Raw genomic sequence first — 21,868 nt, forward strand, 5'->3', positions numbered from 1 at the left:
TAAAATATAAAACATATTAACCCAAATTTTAACGATAACATTATTTGTTTAATTTCATCCATTTATCTTATTGGTTTATTGTGTTCAAATAAACATGGGCAGATACATTTCAATTTCAAAAATATGATATACAATTCTAATGATAAGATTATTCGCTACATTTAATTCATCTGTCTTGTTGATTTGTTGTGTTCACATAAACATGAAAGGATAGATTTCTCTTTCCAAAATATGATCACCAATTCTAATGATAAGATTATTTGCTGAATTGAATCCATCTGTCTTGTTGATAGATTAAATTTTATCCATCAGTCTTATTGATTTAATATCTTCACATAAACTTGAACGGATAGATTTCCTTTTTCCAAAGTATGATTTCCAATTCTAATGATAAGATTATTTGCTGAATTGAATCCGTCTGTTTTGTTGATTTACTATCTTCATATAAACATGAATGGCTAGATTTCCCTTTCCAAAATATGATCACCAATTCTAATGATAAGAATATTTGCTGAATTGAATCAATCTGTCTCTTAGATTTACTATCTTCATATAAACATGAACGGATAGATTTCGTTTTCCATAATATGATCACCAATTCTAATGATAAGATTATTTGCTGAATTAAATCCATCTGTCTTTTTGATGGATTAAATTTCATCCATCAGTCTTGTTAATTTATTGTGTTCACATAAACACGAACGAATAGACTTCCCTTACTAAAATATGACCACCAATTCTAATGATAAGAATATTTGATGAATTGAATCCATCTGTCTTGTTGATGGATTAAATTATATCCATAAGTCTTGTTAGTTTATTGTGTTCACATAAACACGAATGGATAGATTTGCTTTTACAAAATATGATCACCAATTCTAATTATAAGATTATTTGCTGAATTGAATCCATATGTCTGGTAGATTCACTATCTTCATATAAACATGAATGGATAGATTTCGTTTTCCATAATATGATCACCAATTCTAATGATAAGATTATTTGCTGAATTGAATCCATCTTTCTTGTTGATTTACTATCTTCAAATAAACATGAATGGATAAATTTCCTTTTTCCAAAATATGATCTCCAATTCTAATGATAAGATTATTTGCTGAATTGAATCCATCTTTCTTGTTGATTTACTATTTTCAAATAAACATGAATGGATAAATTTCCTTTTTCCAAAATATGATCTCCAATTCTAATGATAAGATTATTTGCTGAATTGAATCCATCTTTCTTGTTGATTTACTATTTTCAAATAAACATGAATGGATAAATTTCCTTTTTCCAAAGTATGATCTCCAATTCTAATGATAAGATTATTTGCTGCATCTTATCCGAATATCTCTGTGATTTATTGTTTTCACTTGAACATGAACTGTTAATTTTTCTTTGACAAATTTCATCTAAAATTGATTTTTTTTTTTCAGAAAAAGCTGCTATATTGATGTAAAGTTCATAGATGAAATTTAAATATATTTGGGTTACATTCCCGTTCAAAATATGGCATAAACAGATAAACATAATTCCCAAAAGACGTCTTGGAGACTAGTGAAAATCAAAAACGTAAAAATTCATAGAAATCTTGAAATAGAATTTCAGACGATCATAAGAATTTCTATTTCAATATTTATTATGGCAGCACCACCTATCGGACATATTCTGCGTTATCAAACAGCTGTTTTTTTTGTTTTTTCACCTGCTAGTACCAAGTGAATTCTAACCGAAGCAGGAACAAACTCAACGACACTCTCCGCTAATCTACATCTTGAGTGTTCTGAAAATATCCTTGTTTGAAAGGAGTTCTTCATTTTGCCAGGATTCTTCTGGTTTTTATACAGTTGAAAACTTCTGATACAACTCATTTTATCAGATATATCATCGTCATCTATTTATAGCTTTTGTGGTTTGAAATGAAACAAGTGTTTTTCTTTACCTTTGCCAGATCCTTTTTATGTTTTTTTTTTCATTATTCATCTTTTTTCGTTATTCAACTATTCGCTTTATAGTTCTCCTTCAAATATATTCAGGGTTTTTAGACACATTTTTTTAGTTCACATTTTTTACTGAGGGTAAAATAAATTGAGAACGTGTTAAGAGATAACCGTTTATTTTTTTCGAAATAAATCGAATATGCATTATCAATTCAGGCATAAAGAGAAAATATTTTTGAAATTTAAATGTGGTTTATTAATTTATATTATAATCAGAATATTTTTCTTTACCTTTGCCAGATCCTTTTTATTTTTTTAATTATTCAATTATTTACGATTTGTTTTTTTGCAAATATATTTAACCATTTTAGACGCCTTTTTTTGAGTTTAAATTTCTTACTGGGCGTAAAATAAATTGTGAACATTGTTAGAAGGTAATGTTTTATTTTCTTCGAAATAAAATCGAATGCACATTATCAATTCTATTACAAAAAAAAAGTTTTTTTTTTGTTTTAAAAAAATTAAATTTGTTTGTTAATTTATATTGTAATTCTAATTTCTATTGTATTCTAATTTTTAGTTGGGATTCCGAAACTATTTCGTTTCGTTTTTGTTTCGTTTTCAAAATATTTCTTGCTTTAGATTGGTAATTCTAATTATACTATATTGTAATTTATATTGTATTGTATTTAATTATTAATCGTAGTAATTATTTTCCCTACTAAGAATTTTTTTACCGATTAATTCTCCAATTTCTTAAGCAAAAATTCTCTCATAAAAAATATTTGATTCTTTCATCTCTTAATCATATAAATCATTTTTTTTCCTCTTTTCTTTTTTCTTTTTTATCTTTTACTCTTTTCGTATTAGTAAAACAAGATATTTTTGATGACGGATGTTAAGATATGACCATTCGATTTTATTCTTATGAATCAAAGTAATCATCTATCAGCATTATCTTAGAATGCAATGTTGTAGGTGGAGAAAGATTAGATAAGTTTTATGAAATTAAGAATAATAATTCATATTGTACTTTGGTATTAGATGACGTGACATATGTGTTAGAAATTTCTCCTATTTTTGTTTATTTCACCAGCTGCCTTTCGAACCGGAAGTATTGATTATGTTTCATTTCATTTAAGTCATAAATTGATAGCCACGTCTCTTTTAACAACGTATTTTTAAACATTAAATTGTAATAGACATTTCAGCCATATTACAATCACATATTCCTTGGTTCCTTCCCTAAAGTAGTCAAGTCCTATGACGTCATATTGTCTAATGCAGCATTTTCTTTTATTATTCTCATTAAAAATTATACGAAGCATTTTAATTGTCTTATATGAGGGCATGTGTAGGTGGATTGAAACATGCCAATGAGAAAATTAATAACTTAGCAAACTTCTGAGTTTAATTTCTCAGCATATTGAATATATTATTTAATATATTAGAAGATATTATAATAGGTGCCATAAAAAACAGCAGGGGTGATTTCCCGAAATTTCGCACATATTTTCCAATAAAGGTCTAATTCCCCTTTCTTCTCATAAAATTGTAAACCTTTTGTAAGTTTGTAAATTCCTGGTGAACGATAGTTACAAAATATAGTTTTTTGGCATGATTTTAACATTTTTACTGAATCTATCGCAAGAATATGTATTTTTGACATTCTGTTCCAACCCCCGATTTACTCCAAAATTAACACAAAACTTTAGATATAATCACAAGATAAAATGCCGATTTTCATTGATTTAAGTCATTTTGTTTACGAGTTATTTCTTTTACATGATTACGAAAGTACCGATCAACAGACGAGAAACCGTCTGATAGATTTGGTTCAAAATTTAATAAAAATCTGAATTTTAGAGTTTAAATCTGTATACCAAAGTTTGTTTAACTAGCTCTTTGCATTTGATGAATATCGAGTTCACTAGTACTCGAACAACTTGGCAGATTCTCCGTAAATGGATTTTGTTTGAAATGTGACAGATATATGCAAACTTTGTCGTAATTCCATATACCAAATTTCAACGGCTTAGCTCAAAGCGTTTTTGAGTTATAAAATTCATAAACAGACAGTTTTGCATGCTTTCTAGAAAACTACCCGTTCTCTTAAGCTTCAAACTATAGCTTGCAGAGCAACTTAAATTCTTAAAACTAAAGTAATACTCCAAGCAATTTAGAATTCCATCGGCTTGTTTATTCATTCAACACAACATCGTATATTACAAACATTGCCAGATTCCAGAAGGTTTACAATTGATCATCAGCTATTATACAAAAAAATAAACGAAACAATATTAACAAAATATGTTTATCAAAGAAAAAAATCGTCTGCTTTTACTTTTTAATAATATTTTAACAAAATAAAAATAGTAGCAGTTATAAAATGTCTGAAAAAAAATCGTCTGCTAAATGTCTATTAACAGATTTAGATTATGATATTTACCGAACAGACAGACATAATCACTGAAACGTGTCCTTCGAACTTAGGAATGAAATGTGGAGATTTATCAAAGTCTGGAGTTCGAATACTTTCAAGATTACAATACTTTTTCTAAACTTCGTATACAAGAAAATAAGAAATAATGAAATAAATTAAGAAAAAGAAAACAGTAATGCCAAAGAATAATAATAAAAAAAAAAAAAAATATTCAGCGGGAATGATTTCTCGAAACTTTTTTTGAATACATCCTCATAAAAATACTTTTCTACTCCCCCTCTCCCTAGGATAAAATCACTGAACCTTGAATAAGCCCATGGAAATCTCGAGTGTTTCCAACTTTGTTTTCAGAATGCCATACATGAGTATTTTGTGCTCCCTAGTGTAGTAAAGAAAATCCAGTGTACATTTTGGTGTTTATTTTTCGACATATTAAAACCTGAATTTGATGCAGAAATAAAACTTTAGCTATAAGATTATACATTAAATTTCCTCTGCCTAAGTCATTGCGTTTTTGAGTTACGTGTTTGTATACATGGGAATCCACAAATCGACTGACGATCGACTTTTTGAAGGATTTGGTGCAAAGCCGTGCTTCGGGTTAAATGCTAAAATTATGTCCAAATTTTATCCATCTAGTTCTTTATGTTTTGTAATTATCATGTTCGTTAACTTCCAGACAGACAAACATACTTCCTGATATCTGATCTTCCCAATGCCTGACAGACATACTTAGATTTCATTCAAAATTTAATAGACTCTACAGATATAAAGACCATACCAAATTTCATATGTCTAGATCAAAGCGTTTTTGTGTTGTGTTCACAGACAGACAAACATAATTCCAAAAAACATGTGTTAGGGACTCAGGGAGTCTGAAATCTGTACTTCATCAAAATTTCGAGTTCGATTTTTTCTTTCTTATTTACTATATTTTCCTTTTGTATACATGAAAATAATCAATATAATATTAATTGCTTAGCTTTGATTAAGAGAAAAATGATGCACTATTAAATATTTGTAGAAACGTTGAAAACTGTTAGAATGCCATTGCTGCTATTAAAATTGTTGTTGTAAAATGAGCCAAAAATTTTATGAAATATACTTGAGAAAAACATGCACTTCAACTAAAATCTTTTCATTGAAAGGAGAAGTTTTTTAATTTTAAAAATGTGCAAACCTGTTCTTTAATATGTTTGGGAAGTTATCAACGAAAAACATCAAACTTTCTCTAATGCAACTGGAATACTAAGTAATATCTAAAAATAAATAAATAAAAAAAAAGGTTTTTTATCGTTTTGGTTTTATAAAATAGCCCCATTATACTGATTCCAGAAAAAATATACTATGCAACTACTGAAAACACCGCGAGCTCATAAATTAGTTTTCAAAATGTAAACAAAAAGAACCAAAATGATAAAAAATATTCAGTTTCTTTTTTAATTTTTCTCAAAACATGTTTTTCAGAAAGTTAGGGAAGCATATAAATTCCTCTTCATTGTAAACATGAGGAATTTTATACCAAAATACTTATTAGCATTACACATATGTGAAAACTATTTTTAGGGTTGTAATAAAATTTTAAGATGACATACAAAATGAAAAATATTATGTACTTTCCAACTATGAAATTATATCATATTAAACATTTTTTTGAGAATGTTTTAGTAATTGGAACTTTTTCCACATAGAAATTATACTAATTTTGGATGACTCTATTCAAAATTATGTTTTCTAAGTACATTGATTTTAATTGTATCTTGGAGATTATTACATTGCAGTATGTTTCTAATTTGCTGCAAAAAATAAATACTTTAAAAAGCCAGTATTCTTTTATTAAGCCAATATACAGCAACCCAATCGACAGTTTCCCTTGTCAGGGATGGTTAAGTTTACATTTTGAAAAAGTCACAGTTATTTTAATTTGAAATTAATTAAAATTCTAAAAGATAAGATAGATGCATATTCTCACTTTCCAAAGTATGTTTGTGGCAAATGGGAGAATTCTAAGCTGTCTGTATCAAAATTTGCACAAAATGTCAACGAAAAGGCAAAATGCCGTTTTGACATAGGGATACAGTAGATAAAGAAAAAGAATAATATGGTGAGTGAATTTTATATTTAGCCTTATATATTTAGCCTTAATATAAAAGTTAACTCACGCATATTTTGTTATTTGTTTCTAAATACTTTAACTATATTACACTTTCATACACTAACATTTTTGAAAATCATGCTTCTGAAATATTTTAATGAGATTTACTGGCTGGGGATGAATAAAAATTCTTGCCCTTTACCGTTAATTACTGTTAAATATTTTCCTAATTACTTTCGCCATCAATTTATTTATTTACTTAAATAATTAAAATCCATGCTACAGACAGCCCATTTATAGTAGTAATGCATGATATACAAACGAAAAAAAACCCAAACAATTAATCACTATGATTAAAAAATTCTCAGAATGGTGACCACCTAAAACGAAAAAAACTGAGAATTTATTGTTAAATTTAATGCATCTCTTTCGAAATAGTCTCCTCCTACTGCAATGCGCTTTTGCCAACATTTCTCAATCAAAACGTGCTTTAAAATCGTTTTTGTACAATTCTTTTAGAATTCGTAGCAAATTTTCTTTTAAATGAACTCAAATTAATGGACTCAAAATGATAACCAAGAAAATGCAATCTCAACTGTGGAAATAAAAAAAAATCACATAGTTCTATATCTGGTGAATATTTGATCAGTTGAATATCGTATTTGACGATTTTTTTTGTCAAAAATTGAAAAAATAACAATGGTTCTGTAAAAAGATGAATTATCACTGTACAAAGCCAAAGATTTATTTCTCCACAGTTTTTGTTATTTTCGTCGTTTTCCAAATAGGAAATTACTCAATAATGCCTTTAATTTTTAAATACTTACTAATGCCTCTAATTTTTAAACTAAGTACCACTTTGTTGATCTGATGTCAATATGTTGATGATGAGATGAAGTGGATAGATTTCCAAAGCGTGATTCATCTATGACAATCTCTCTACTTTCTTTACATATTTTAATCCACTTAAATATACTTGTTTTTAATATATAGTTGTCTTTAAATGCTTATCTCAATATTACGAATATTTTTGTTGCAAGAACTTCTTTGTACAGAATCTTAATGCATATATTTAATTCAATAAAATTCGCCAATTAGTAAAAACGACAAAGTTAAAATTCTTACCTCATAAAAACAAATTTATTTTCAGACGATAAAACGGAATTAATTCCGGAATGCCATATGTTTAATGTAGTCGTAAAAATGTTTGATAAAATTTTGCAGACGATATTTGATATAGATTTATTTAAAAAAAAAGCAATTTGAATATTTTATGATCACAGTAATATTTTTGCATTTTAACGATTTGAAATATGTTAATGTGTTGATAATTTAGGTAAAATGAATTTCGTAGATGATTTCGTATTTTAATGGGATTAATAAAAAAATGCGTATATTAAAAAGATAATATAGCTAATAGATACTTGCGTCTTTTTATAGGCCAACGCATTTCAATTAATTGATCACATTCTATTTTAATTTTTAATTTGTTTACTAAATCAATATAAATTCACAAAGCTCTAAACATGTTTCAACTATCATATAGCATCCATTAAAATCAGAAATTCAAGTTCAAGCTCTTTTAAAACTTATTTTTTTTCTTTGGATTAATTTTCAATGTAATACAAGAAATACAATATTGATCATTATTTTTATTTCACTAAAATGATAAAAATTCTTATATCAATATTTCATAGATATTTATTACAATTCTTTTAAACGTTTATAAAAGAAAACGTTTTATTTATGATTTTTTTCCGATAATAATTATGAAAAATTCTATATTTCCAATGGTAATTTTTATTAAAAAATTTATAAATTAAATTTTGTTTTACAGTTTTCTTAATTTTGATGTTTTTAATACAATTAATATTAAAATTATTTAATATCAACTATATTAATATTATATTATTTTATTTAATCACGGAAAGTAAATTTTTTGATATCCATATTTTAAAGTAAATTGAAAATTGACGAATTAACAATTCTTGAACTTTAAAGGGAACATATAATGAAATATTTTTCACTTTCGTTATCTATTGTCCATTTTTCGATTCTTTTTAATCATTAGCTTAGTATAGTTCTTAATTTATATGTTATGGTAAATTTGATTAATCAATTATTATTAATAAATAACAAATACCACGAAGATTTAGAGTTCTTATTCAATATTAATTCAAGTTTTCTACAATATTATACCAACAAAAAATTTATTCCAATCCTCAAATACATGCAAAAAATTTCTTTTAGTATAAATTATTCGAAATTCTTTGTTGTTGAGGGAAATAAATTAATATATATTATTGAAAAAGAGGATGAAATGAAACTAAAATTGTTATGAGTATTTCAGTCCTAAACTCTGGGAACCTTTGTTTGATTAAAATTTAAAAGATAGGTTTACAATTTGTTGATTTATTTCTGTTTTAGCCGAAAATATCCTAACTGATGAAAAAAAATCAATAAAATGTTAAATTGAAAAAAAAAATCGATTATCTTTTCTAAAGTACAACTATCTTTTCTCATTGATTCCCAACAAATTCAGACAGCAGAAACGCTGTCAACTTGTATAGAATAAGAAACAAAAACCCAATTCAATCTTATCTCTTTCCTTTGGCTTTACACCACAAAACCCGTAACCCTTGGAAACTGCTATAACTCAATCTGTTTTCCCGGCTCCATCCCTGCACCTGGGCGACCTGCGGTTGCCATGCCGACGGGAATACATCCTGGACCACGTGTTTTTTTCCCGTGACCATGGCAACCGGTGGAGAAGAGGAAAAACCAAAAGCTTGTGATGTTAAAAGAAATGGAGTGTATTCCTTTTTCGGTGAATAGGTCTAAAAAGGGCTTTAAATCGGCTTTTAGAGTAGGTGGAGCGTTTTACTGAATGTTCTTAACAATTCGTTTTTCTCAGAACTGGTAACTGTCTGTAAAGAGAGAACAAAGAGGCTTAACGAAGTGAAAAGCTTCGGGTTTACAGAGTATTTTTAAGATCAGATCAATGCGGTGACCTGCTTTAACATCATTTCGAAATAGGGTGAAACATGGCTTATTGGAAGTTTGTTTTTGAGAATTCTGTTTATCCAAAGACTAATTCAAGGAAAAATCGTGTCTTAAAATAGATATATCAAAGGGAAACACAATTTTCAAATTAAAAGAAATGGCAATGATCTAAATTTTTTAATGTTGAGTTGTATTTTAATATTGAACAATTTTATTGAAAGTACAAAATGAATAAATAAACAGTAAGTGAATTTAATATATAAAGTGAAAATTAATTGCATATTTTTAATAATTTCAAAAATGATAAAGATTTAATAAGTAATTTTGACATACGATATATAACAACTTTGTTTGCAAAATTAGTAAAATAAAACTTTTGAAAAATCAGTTCAAATCACAACTTATATGTTTCAAAACTTTTATAAAAGCACTTGAAATTTTTATTGACTTATTTGATTGAATATATCGCCCAACAGAAATGTCCTGTAGTAGATAATGGTTGTTTAAAACGATTCACTAACGATTATTAAAAGCATCAATATATTTAATTAGCAACGAATATATTTAATTTGTGAAAATAATTCAAAAATATAAATATTCAGTTTTAAATTTAAATTAATAGAAATAAATTTGAATCATAAGCGATGTTTTAATATTATGTTGATTAGAGATAAAAATCGAATTCATGACAGTTCGAATTAGCCAATTTTCTATTATATATAAAAAGTTCATTTTGAAATATGTAGTACTAGACGCCTTTGGCGACTACCTGGTTCGCAGGAGTATATTGGTTTTATTTTATTTAAGTTAAATATTTTAACCACATACCCGTCCCTTAAATTATCAAACATTAAATCCATATTATTTTAACAGTCTTTCATATGTTTCATTTATTTCATACATTAACCATTTCAGTGGTGACTATTCCCATGACATTGTGGTGGATTGTTATGAGCGAGGATAGAACCTGGGACGTTGTGGCTCGGAGTCCAGTAACATGACCACAATACAAAAGCAATTGCTCTGGTAGCGTAGCTGTTAACTTTCTTATAAGCTTTCACTACAGACTCTCCCTCCAGTGAGTCGGAGGTGAGACGAAGGACATGGCTGTTGAGTGGTGACTTATTAGCTGTTGATTCTAATGCGCCTGTACCCATTTGAGTAGCGCCAAGCGTTATGGCGAGCGTGTGTGGGTGAGTGGTTGCTGATGCTGTTGCTGCGTCAAATGAATCTGACGGCACTGGGTTGTTGCAGCCTTTTTTTGTGTTGCTGCGTCAAGTGAGTCTGACGACTTTGGTTCCGGGTAGATGGCGCCACAACAGCTGTACGAAGGTTAAAAGTTCATCGTCAGAAGTCAGCAATCTGGCGGATTGTGATGCGCGAGGATAGAACCTGGGACCTTGTGGTTCGCAGCCCAGTAACCTGAACACGATACAAAAGTAACTGCATTTGCAGCGTCGTTTTTAACTGGCTTATAAGCTTTCACTAAAACATCACACCTCTATTAAAAATGAAAATATGTGGTTCATCTATCTTCTAAATTTTGCTGTATAGTTATTTGACTTTTTTTTTTTTCGTTCTGTGAAACATACAGATAGTAAAGAGAACCATCTTTAGTTTCCAACAATCGGAAAAATCAGCCGATTAAATGTTTAATGGCATAAAATTGAATTGACATAAAATTGAATTTTATTCCATTTAAAACTCACAATAATATCTCCTCAATGATAATTATAACTTCAATGATTAAAGAACAATACTATGTAAATTTCACATGGTTTTTACCTCGATTTTAAGAGTAAATAGGAAGAATATATAAAAAAAATTCTGACAGTTGCAATGGAATCAAATTTAATAATTAGACTGAATATCTCATTTATGAATTCGTTTAAAGTAATGTTTTTTCTCATTAATAAATTTAAAACCTAATTTCCTTACAGATCTTTCCATTCTTATTTTTGAATAAATAGGAATATGTTTTCTACAATGAATTTTTTTTTCTCATGCATCCTATAAATATTTGCTTGGAGAAATAGAAAAACCTCGAATTGTAAACACAGTTACCATGGTAATCGTAATGGTTTTTCTTTCATCTATGCTTTTATGCTTTTTTTTCCTCACTTCGATTATATTTTCGCCTATTCATAATATAAGCAAAGAAAAATAAAGATGCACCACTTATTACTTTCAGCTATATATGCCTTCAAATTACTGAACCATTGCAGTAACTAGAAATATTTGTATATTTCTTTAAAGCATAACTTAATATAACAAGTAAGGTTTTTTTTAAAGTAAAATTATTTAAGTTGATCTGAATGAAAAAAAAATCGTTTGCTAGAATGTGAAAAGAATTGTGTTCTTATTTTATCATATGATTTCACTGTTATTCTATAAATATTGAATATTTGAAATTATTAATTTATTATGCATTTTAACTGATTTCATTCTTTGTTTAACGATATAGCTAGACATTTTATGAAATAATTAAATTATCCTCTTTATTATTAACATGTCCATATCATTTAGTTAATATGTTTGATATTATAAAAATGGCTTTATTTTTAATTTGTTAATTTGTTAATAATGGTTTCATCTTTAATTTTCATTATTTTATATTATTTATTTAATTTTTATCAGTTTTACATAATTGATGAGATCGTGTGCAGATATATGCAGTAATTATACTTCATGAGATTAGCCATCAGATACCGCTTAGATCTTTACATCATTTGAAATATAACACAAAAAAATAGTTCAATTCGTTGGATCAGATAGCTGTATACATCCATTTTTTTATTGCAATTAGACTATAAATTAGACTTGCAATTAGACTATAACAAATAAAAATTGGAACTGAAATTGTTTATAACACGTTTCCAGAAATCGTTGAACAAATTAATGGGAATAACTATACTCTGTCCAGATCCTACAGTGTAACCAAAATCTTGTACTATTTATATGTACAAATCATTATAAAGATCAATGGAGAGAACTATGTTCTATCAGATCTGTCCAGATCCTACAGTGTAACCAAAATCTTGTACTATTTATATGTACAAATCATCATAAAGATCAATGGAGAGAACTATGTTCTATCAGATCTGTCCAGATCCTACAGTGTCACCAAAATCTTGTACTATTTATATGTACAAATCATCATAAAGATCAATGGAGAGAACTATGTTCTATCAGATCTGTCCAGATCCTACAGTGTCACCAAAATCTTGTACTATTTATATGTACAAATCATCATAAAGATCAATGGAGAGAACTATGTTCTATCAGATCTGTCCAGATCCTACAGTGTCACCAAAATCTTGTACTATTTATATGTACAAATCATCATAAAGATCAATGGAGAGAACTATGTTCTATCAGATCTGTCCAGATCCTACAGTGTCACCAAAATCTTGTACTATTTATATGTACAAATCATCATAAAGATCAATGTAGAGAACTATGTTCTATAGAACATAGTACTCTCAGATCTATCCAGATTTTACAATGTAACCAAAATCGTGTGCCATTGGTATGTACAAATCGTCATAAAGATCAATGGGAAGAACTATATTTTATCAGATCTGTTTAGATCTTATAATGGAACTAAAATCTTGCATCAATAGTGTGTACAAATCGTCATAAAGATGGAAGAAGTATAATAGAAAGAAGTATAATTTATCAGATTTACCATTAGATCCGATAATATTCCTAAATAATTATAAATTAAATAAAAACTGTGATCGAATAATTTGATCAGATCGTGCAGATATGTAAGAATGTACTGTATCAGATGTCCTATTAGATCTGACTAAATTCTTAAATAATTATCAATGCAATCGAAAATGTTTGTCATTAGTTTGATCAAACTATTTTACAGACGTATGAAAAGAATTAAAATCCTATCACACTTCCGTTAAAGCAACGAAAACGATTAAAAATTTAACCAAATTGCGAAAAATATACTTGATTACATTGACGTGGAATATATATATACTTATATCAATGGAAGCATATGTATTTCAAGCTAAAGAAATAGCATACATCTAAAACTAACTCATATCTATAATCAACATCGTAAAATTAGAGGAATAGAATAGTTTAGTAGAATAGTTTTTATCTACAAGTTACTTTGTAAAATTAGAGGAATAGTAATTGTAAGTACAGCATTTACTTACAATTACGTGACAGCAGCTATATAAATGATTCAGTGCAAATGCCTTTAATGGGCATGAACTTCTTATGGCATAAATGAATTATTATTTATCCATTGCTACCCCATTAATGAGCAGAACTGTAGGGCTCCGCCCAAATAAAACTTGAATAAGAAACAAGTATGTTGATTGCTCGGAATTTTTCTATTATCATTATGGGATTTAATAAGAAAGCCCATGTGGATTAATTATGTGCCTATAGGTTAACATCTTATTTAATGAAATTCTAGTGCTAACGACTCATAAGTTGTTGAAATTGCTATTTTACTATTCAAAAAGAAAATGGTACTTTGAAACATAAACTTTTATAGTACAAATTCACAGCTGCTAATTAAAGAGAAAAGTCAGGTATTTATTGGTAATGGAATTCTTTAATCTTGAAATAAACTTTTGATCTTGTTTTATATACTTAATAACCTTCTAATAGAAAAAATGTTATGGCAAGTACAAAATAAAAATAGTCTTGAAAGAAAATATTAGCATTAAATTTCAATAAATCAATATAAAAATAGCGGATCTCAGCTCATTAATCTGTGCTAAAATCAAGCATCAAAAAATGTAGATAAAATATGAAGTTTTTGAACCCATAGTTAATCATTCGTACACCGATAAATCAGACGATTTAAGCAATAAAAAGGAATTCATTTTGAGTTTCTTGACTCCAAAACAGGAAATGAGATTTGCGTTTTCGATAATGACGCAAATTAAAGAATATATTTTTAACTACCCCACTTCTCACCCCCAACATTACAGATTTCGCTGGACAGTTCTATTATAAATAGGAACTTGATAGATTAAAAATACTTCATTCTAGAAGAGAGTAGTTTAAGTTGAATAACATCTACAATAAAATTGTAGATACATATCAAATTGTGTACCCAATCGATAGGGTACACAATTGATATCTACAATTACGTATCTGACATACTTTCATCAAAAGTACATATGCTGAAATTATTCTTTGTGACTCTTCACTATGCATTGAAGTTAAAAACAAAACACACCGTTTCAGGAAGTATGTCAGACAGAGAGTAGGGTGGAAAATACCCATAATGGTTTTCTATGAAATGTCATCATTGCTCGCGAACCATCGATTAAATCTTCTTATAATCGAAATCTTTTTCCTTCAGAGAAGAAATAGCTCCGTGACTAATATTTAGAATGTAGGCAATCTCCTGATGTATTTTTCTTTGGTTTTTGGTCAGTTGTGTCCACAGATAAATCTATTAATCACGTGATTTAAAGAGTAACTGCATTGCACTTAGTTTCGTCTTCAGGTGGTTCTTTATGAACTAAAACACTTAGAAATGGTAACGAAGACATAGATAACAGAAATGCATATAATTGGAGGTGCACATTATGTAGTAGCTTCGGGTTGTCCTAAATATGCTTTTCTTCTTCTTATTATTATTATTTTCTATTCATTTCCATAATCAGGAGTGGCCTGTATCATAGCCAATTTGTTTTCTAGAATAAAAATTTCAACAATAACATTGAGTAATTCTCAAATTTTTACTTTATACAAAACATAGAGAAAAGTTGTAACCAATACGAAAGGCCGCGGTGACCTGGTGTTCAGGTCTCGGCTACGGAACCGGAGGGTTTCAGGTTCGAGACCTGATTCCACCTAAGAATTGTCGTGTAAGCTGGTATGATGAAAACTATATCTCAAACTTTCTCCCGCTGGCGTGATTTGGAAGTTTGGAGAAGGTGGTGGCAGCTCAGGTATCGTCCTCGTTATCTGACCGAGGTTCAAATTTTTTTCAAATTTTGATCGAAATTCATTCAGAGAAATTGTGTATGTCCGATTATATGAATATAAGTTAATACGATAAATATAAAATTAATACAACTAGATAGGTGAAATTTAGTACACATATTTAACATTTAAAATGTATATACCTGCCAAATTAATAACCAAATCTGTCAAGACCTGGACTATCTGTCGGTCTGTACTTTCAGAATCATGTAAATACAATAACTCAAAAATGAATAATGGAAACTTTTGAAAACATTTCTGTTATTTTCAAAAAACGGTGTCGGAAAGCACCTTGACATTAAATTTACAAAGCAGGTCAATTTGATTAAATGAAGATTTTCTTGATATACATTATATATAGAGAAAATTATTTTATAAAAATATTATTAGATTATTTTATAAAAAATATATTTTGTTTTTCAATTATGTAATGAAATGGATATAAATTTAAATCAAATACTTCGTCCTTTCTTTGATTTTAGTATACATATTTTCATTGTTATAAGTCTAGAAGACACATTAAAAATTTTTATAGTTTGATGTTTGAAAAGAAATTTGTGTTTTTCACTAAGAAATTTTTTTTATATATAAGAGTTCTAAAAATAACTGACACCAATGTTTTCATGTTCAGTTTTGTCAATTTGTTTAATTTATTTTATACAAAACTAATAATTTCAATGATGAAGCTGAATGTTGTGAAACATTTCTACTAAATGCAATAAAAATACTTTTAGGAAACGCGTTTCAAGAATAGAGTTTATGAATAAATAATATTTTCAAAAAATAATAGTGTATTTAACTTCAAAATAAATAATGTATTTAACTTAATTTTTTTTTTACGAAATCTCATTTTGATGTATGAATCAAGTTGACTCATTTATGTAAAGATGAACATATAGTAAACAGCCATATATCTAAGGTGTCAAACAGAAGGGATTCAATAGTTAAATGATTACTGTTATTTGTGTAATACTTTTAATAGAAATTTCGAAAGTAAAGAAAAAGAAAATTACGATCGATTCTAATCTCTAATATAAACTTCAAATAATGATAACATTTTAAAAACTTATTCGTCAATTTTAATTTTATTTTTCAAATTTTTCCTTAAATATAATAGTTGTAAAATTATAAATAAATTTAATGCACACCCACACACTTATATAAACTCACAAAATGTTTCAATATTTCACACAATGTTCAAATGTTTTCATTACAAAGTGCATGAATTTAAATCTAATAAATGAATAGCACTAATGTGGTATATATTTAAAAAAATATTTTTTTTCCAGTTTATTAAAATTATAGGGAAAAAAAATCTACGGAAATAAAATGGGAAGTCAATGAGAAGTATATTTTTCAAATTTTAAACAAGAGTTAAAAGGATTTTTTTTAATATGGCCTGAAAATAATGGAAGAATAAATTAACGTTTTCATTAATTTTAATTAAAAATCTAATTGAAATTTTGAAAATACATTTAGTTCAAAATTTATCCAAGATGTAACTTCGGTATAAATTTAGTAACCGTAGACCCAACAGTTTGTAATATAAAACGCTTCGAAAGATCTTTCAATACAAAATACCATCTATAAATTTATCCAAGAAATAACTATAGTATAAATTTAGTAACTGTTGATCCACCTGTTTTTAATGTAAAGCGCTTCGAAAGATCTTTTAATGCAAAAAATCCTCTATTAATTTATCCATGAAGTAACTACAGTATAAATTTAGTAACTGTAGATCCAAGAGTTTGTAATGTAGAGTGCTTCGAAAGATCTTTCAATGCAAAAAACCATCTATAAATTTATTCAAGAACTAACTATGGTATAAATTTAGTAACCGTAGATAAACAGTCTGTAATATAAAGAGCTTCGAAAAATCTTTCAATGCAAAAAAACATCTATAAATTTATTCAAGAACTAACTATGGTATAAATTTAGTAACCGTAGATCCAACAGTCTGTAATATAAAGAACTTCGAAAGATCTTTCAATGCAAAAAAGCCATCCATAAATTTATCCAAGGAGTAACTACAGTATAAATTTAGTAACTATAGATCCAACAGTTTGTAATGTAAAGCGCTTCAAAAGAATTTTCAGTGCGAAAAATCATCTATAAATTAATAATATTAGCAAATAAATTCAGGAGTCAACATATATACAACTACTTATAAATCGATAAAGACACTGTACGTAGGATCTAGAAACGATATTTTGATGTTACTTTTTTTAAATGAAAAAAATAACGGTACTAGAGGGTCAGTTGAAATGAAATTCTGAGTCAAAAATATTGAAATACAGAGAACAACTACTTTAAAATGTATCTGTATGTAAATTTAATATTGATTAGATTTTATCAAAATAACTGAAATTTTGAAAATCCATTTCGTCGTGAGCATTATTTATCCAAGAACTAACTACGGTATAAATTTAGTTACTGTAGATCCAACGATTTGTAATATAGAGAGCTTCGAAAGACTCAATCCATAAATTAAACGATATTTGGGTGTTAATTTTTTTTTAATTAAAAATGAAATTATTGCTAGAGGGTCAACTGAAATTGAATTCAGGGTAAAAAAATACTGAAAGGCATAGAACAACTACTTTTAAATGTAACTGTGCACACAACTTCTCGGGGTTCTCGTGAGTCAAAATAATGCTGTGTAGAGGTATCATTATATCATTCAACTAGTCACCAAAGAATTAAGAATCAAGGAGCGCGTGCGTAATTGTACAGTTCACGCATTGTCCAATCAGAAGAATGGAAGGACGGAATGAAAGAAATTTCCCGGCGGTATTGTGCTCGTGAGCAGACTAAACTGTTCAAGAAAGTTCAAGGACAATTAGAAATGAAGCGTAAAAAGATCCTTTTTTGAGTTATCCTTCAATGAATGGTGCGGAATGAGTTTGCTAAAAATACTTTTAAGATTTCATTGAAGAAATCTTGTTTGGCTATTTTTCTGTGCGTGGGTTTCGCTATAAATAACTGATATCTATGAAATGTTGATATAAAAAGATGATTAACCCTTTATTGAATGATGATGTAAATTTACATCATAACATTTAGTGAATAGAAAATTATACTCAAAATAGGTGTAATGTAAATTGGTTGTTGCTGGCAACTTTTTTTTTAGAGATAAGGAACTTAGCTGTTGGAAAAAAAAAAATCAAATGTCACAATTATTATAGTGAGTTTGAACTTGTCATTCCGCTGTTTTTGTGGTTGGAAGAAGGGTGCGATTTCTTGAATATTTTTTAACTAATTTGGGATTTGTTAATAAATCTAATTTTACTAATAAAAGCGATAATGAGTGGAGAAATTTAGAAGAAAGGGACATTGAAGATTTTGTACTGAGCTTTAACATATAAATTTGCATGATGATATATATAATAAATATAATATAAATTATATATAATAAATATATATAATAAATATAAATTTGCATATTTTCATCATACTGTTTTTTAATTATTTTATATTATATATTTATATTAGGATTTTTTAAAACATTTTTTCATTAATCTAGAGCATGACTTATGTAACCCTGATTTATTTCACACACAAAAAAAGAAAAATTCCTGCAAAGAAGTGTTAATTTTTATGATCTCTTGATGATCATTTCATATAATAATTTCAATAAAAGAAAATGAAGGGGTTTTTGGATAATAATGCATATAAAGAACAATAATTGGTTAAAATCTATGATTTATTTTTAATCATTTAGATCTAACCGTTACTGTTTCTCATACTAACATACTACAGATAAAAATTTATAATAGAAAAAATATAATTAATATTGGCTTGAATAATAATTAATTAGCGTTTTTAAGATTTTATTATTTAAAAAAGTCAAATATCCTCTGGTATACTGACGAAGAAGTATATTCAATTATTGTTTTGTTACGTCTGGTGTGCGAAGTACACAAAAAAATGCATTGTAAGCATCAAAAAACTTCAAATTTGAGATTTCGATGGATTCCCACATTTCAGAATTCCTTTAGACCCAAAAACCTTTTTCTTTTTAAGTTCATAAACAAAAGACAAGTAGCACTTTAAGGTATTTCTTCTTCTATATAAATAGCACAAATATCATAAGTATCTTAAGTGGTTTTTACATCTTGATAAAATGTGGAAAACAATACTATCGAAAATGCCTAGTTTAATTCATTTAACGTTTTATTTTAACTGTAAATAATAAAAGCATTTAAAAATCAAAATATTAATATAAAATATTGTACCTATGCATTACTGCATGTATTATTAAATTTGAAAAAAAAAATCCACTCATGAATTATAACCGAATCTAATTAAAAATTTATTATTATTAGATATTTTCACATCCTTACAGTTTATAGCTTCAGTATTTTTTTTAAACATCATAAAATATGTAAATCGGTCGGACAAAATAAATCATTCTTAAAATCGTTTTCATAAAAAGCCATTCATAAAATCGTTTGGCCTTGGGAAATCTTTTTTCAATTGTCATTTCTCATTCAATGAATTAATAAATAAACCATTTTCCTTTTCAACCATCATTTCTTTCACTTTTACATCATAAGAGATAAATATTGTAAGCATTTTAGAAGTTTACCTCTTTTTTTCGTATTAAGATGTCTGCTCTAATCTCGATCTTATTTTACGAATTGATTTTAAAGCCGAGTTTTTTTCCCCCGAGATATTTTTTATCCATTTTTACCAGTTATTGATGCAGTTTACTAATAATTATTAGTGATTTCATCTGTAATTTGTTAAACATATTATTTGCATATTTGAGAAGATTGCTTTATTTAATTGCCACCTATTTTTTTAATCTACAATCATAAAAAAATTAATTGCAATAGGAAAGAGTAATAAATTTTTTATTGTTCATTTATTTTCAAAATTTGAAAGTGACCTTTCTAGAGATTCGCTGTAAAATAATAAAATAGCATATTAAAGTTGTATCAAATGTCCAGTTAAAGCAACTCTAAGTCAATGGTTCTATTTCTCAAAATTCACAAGATGAGACTTTAATTCTTTTAAATAAAATTAAATCACAAACATTTTTTGATTCTAAAATTCATACCAGCATATAATGCATGAACTAAAATATGGCATTATGCAGCTTATAATTTCTTCTTTTTTGGTTTCCTCACATTCAAAATAAAGAAAGCTGACCAATCCACCACACATATGCAGGCAACTGTTTCCTTATATGTGGGAAAAGACCCATGTAACATTATTCTTTAAAACAACTTTTTATGTCTTTAATGGCCCTTCTTTTGTATTTTTGTCCCAGTTTCAATTTAGGGTGACTTATGACAACAGATATGATAAATGATTATATGTTATTATAATTACTTTATGTGCTATTCTTGTACAGACAATTACTTTATTGTCCGATTTGAATAATAATCTAAATAACTTTTGTAAGTATGCAAAAAAATCTAATGTTATCTTTTTTATTATTCTACTAAATTTTGGCCAAATAAATGTCCAATCTGAAGAATCTCTATTAATAATAAAAATGAAATAATCTGTTGGCGCTCTACTAGTCAGACAATTTGATTAATAGTTATAATGTTCAGCACTTTAAGGATGGGAAATGCACTTTGGAGCGATTTATTTTGAAATATTAATTAATTAAAAATTAAACTGAGTTTTGACACTTTTCTATGATAATTTATAAAAATATCATTGTACAAAATTGCATTTTACATCATTTTAAAATTTAAGAAATTGTTTTTCATAGTTAAAACAATTTAATAGCCTTGGACATTTTTTTCGAAATTTTGCCAGTTCTTTAAAAAATATTTTTTTGTCTAATTTCCAACAATAGATTCAATTGCTGCTCCGAAATTCAAACCGTTTTTATTGTTTCATCAAATATATTATTACTTGTTTTTCTTTCATTATTAAAAGGTAAAGACGAAGGATTCTATATAATATTTTTATTTTTTACAAGATGGATAACAAAGTGAAATTACAATACTGTGAGTTATGAAGAAAGATTACAGGCCATTTATTTTTTCATAGTGCTATGTTATCATATGGCTGGTTTCCATTAGAAAGGTTCATTTATAAAATGAATATAACATTTTAAAGATAATTAAAACGTCTTAATTGATTGACTTTTGAAGGAATTATGGACATGAATTTATATGTATATGATATAGTTGAAATAAAATATAATCAATTTCCCGGTGAACCAGCTGGTCGCTAGAGCATATTTTGTTAATAACATATTTTGTTATTTGCTTTAAACATCCTATGTTCTATTAGTTTTTGTTAGATTTGAGGATATCTAAATGTGAACACCTGTATTCTTACTGCAATTATATAACACTTTTTAATAAAAATGATCATATAAGCCGCATTTATATAAATGCAAATTAAGTTGCCTAATTTATAAGTCAAGAATTGAATAAAATTAAGATTTTG

General features: G+C 27.4%; 1 protein-coding gene across 1 annotated transcript in view; it reads left to right on the forward strand.

The window, feature by feature from the left end:
- Window positions 1-21,868, forward strand: part of LOC129988474 (C-Maf-inducing protein-like) — a 113,890-nt gene that overhangs the window by 13,917 nt on the left and 78,105 nt on the right. The gene's annotated exons all lie outside the window — the stretch shown is intronic.

The sequence above is a fragment of the Argiope bruennichi genome, chromosome 10 (genome assembly GCF_947563725.1).
Source record: "Argiope bruennichi chromosome 10, qqArgBrue1.1, whole genome shotgun sequence".
Lineage (NCBI taxonomy): Eukaryota > Metazoa > Arthropoda > Arachnida > Araneae > Araneidae > Argiope > Argiope bruennichi.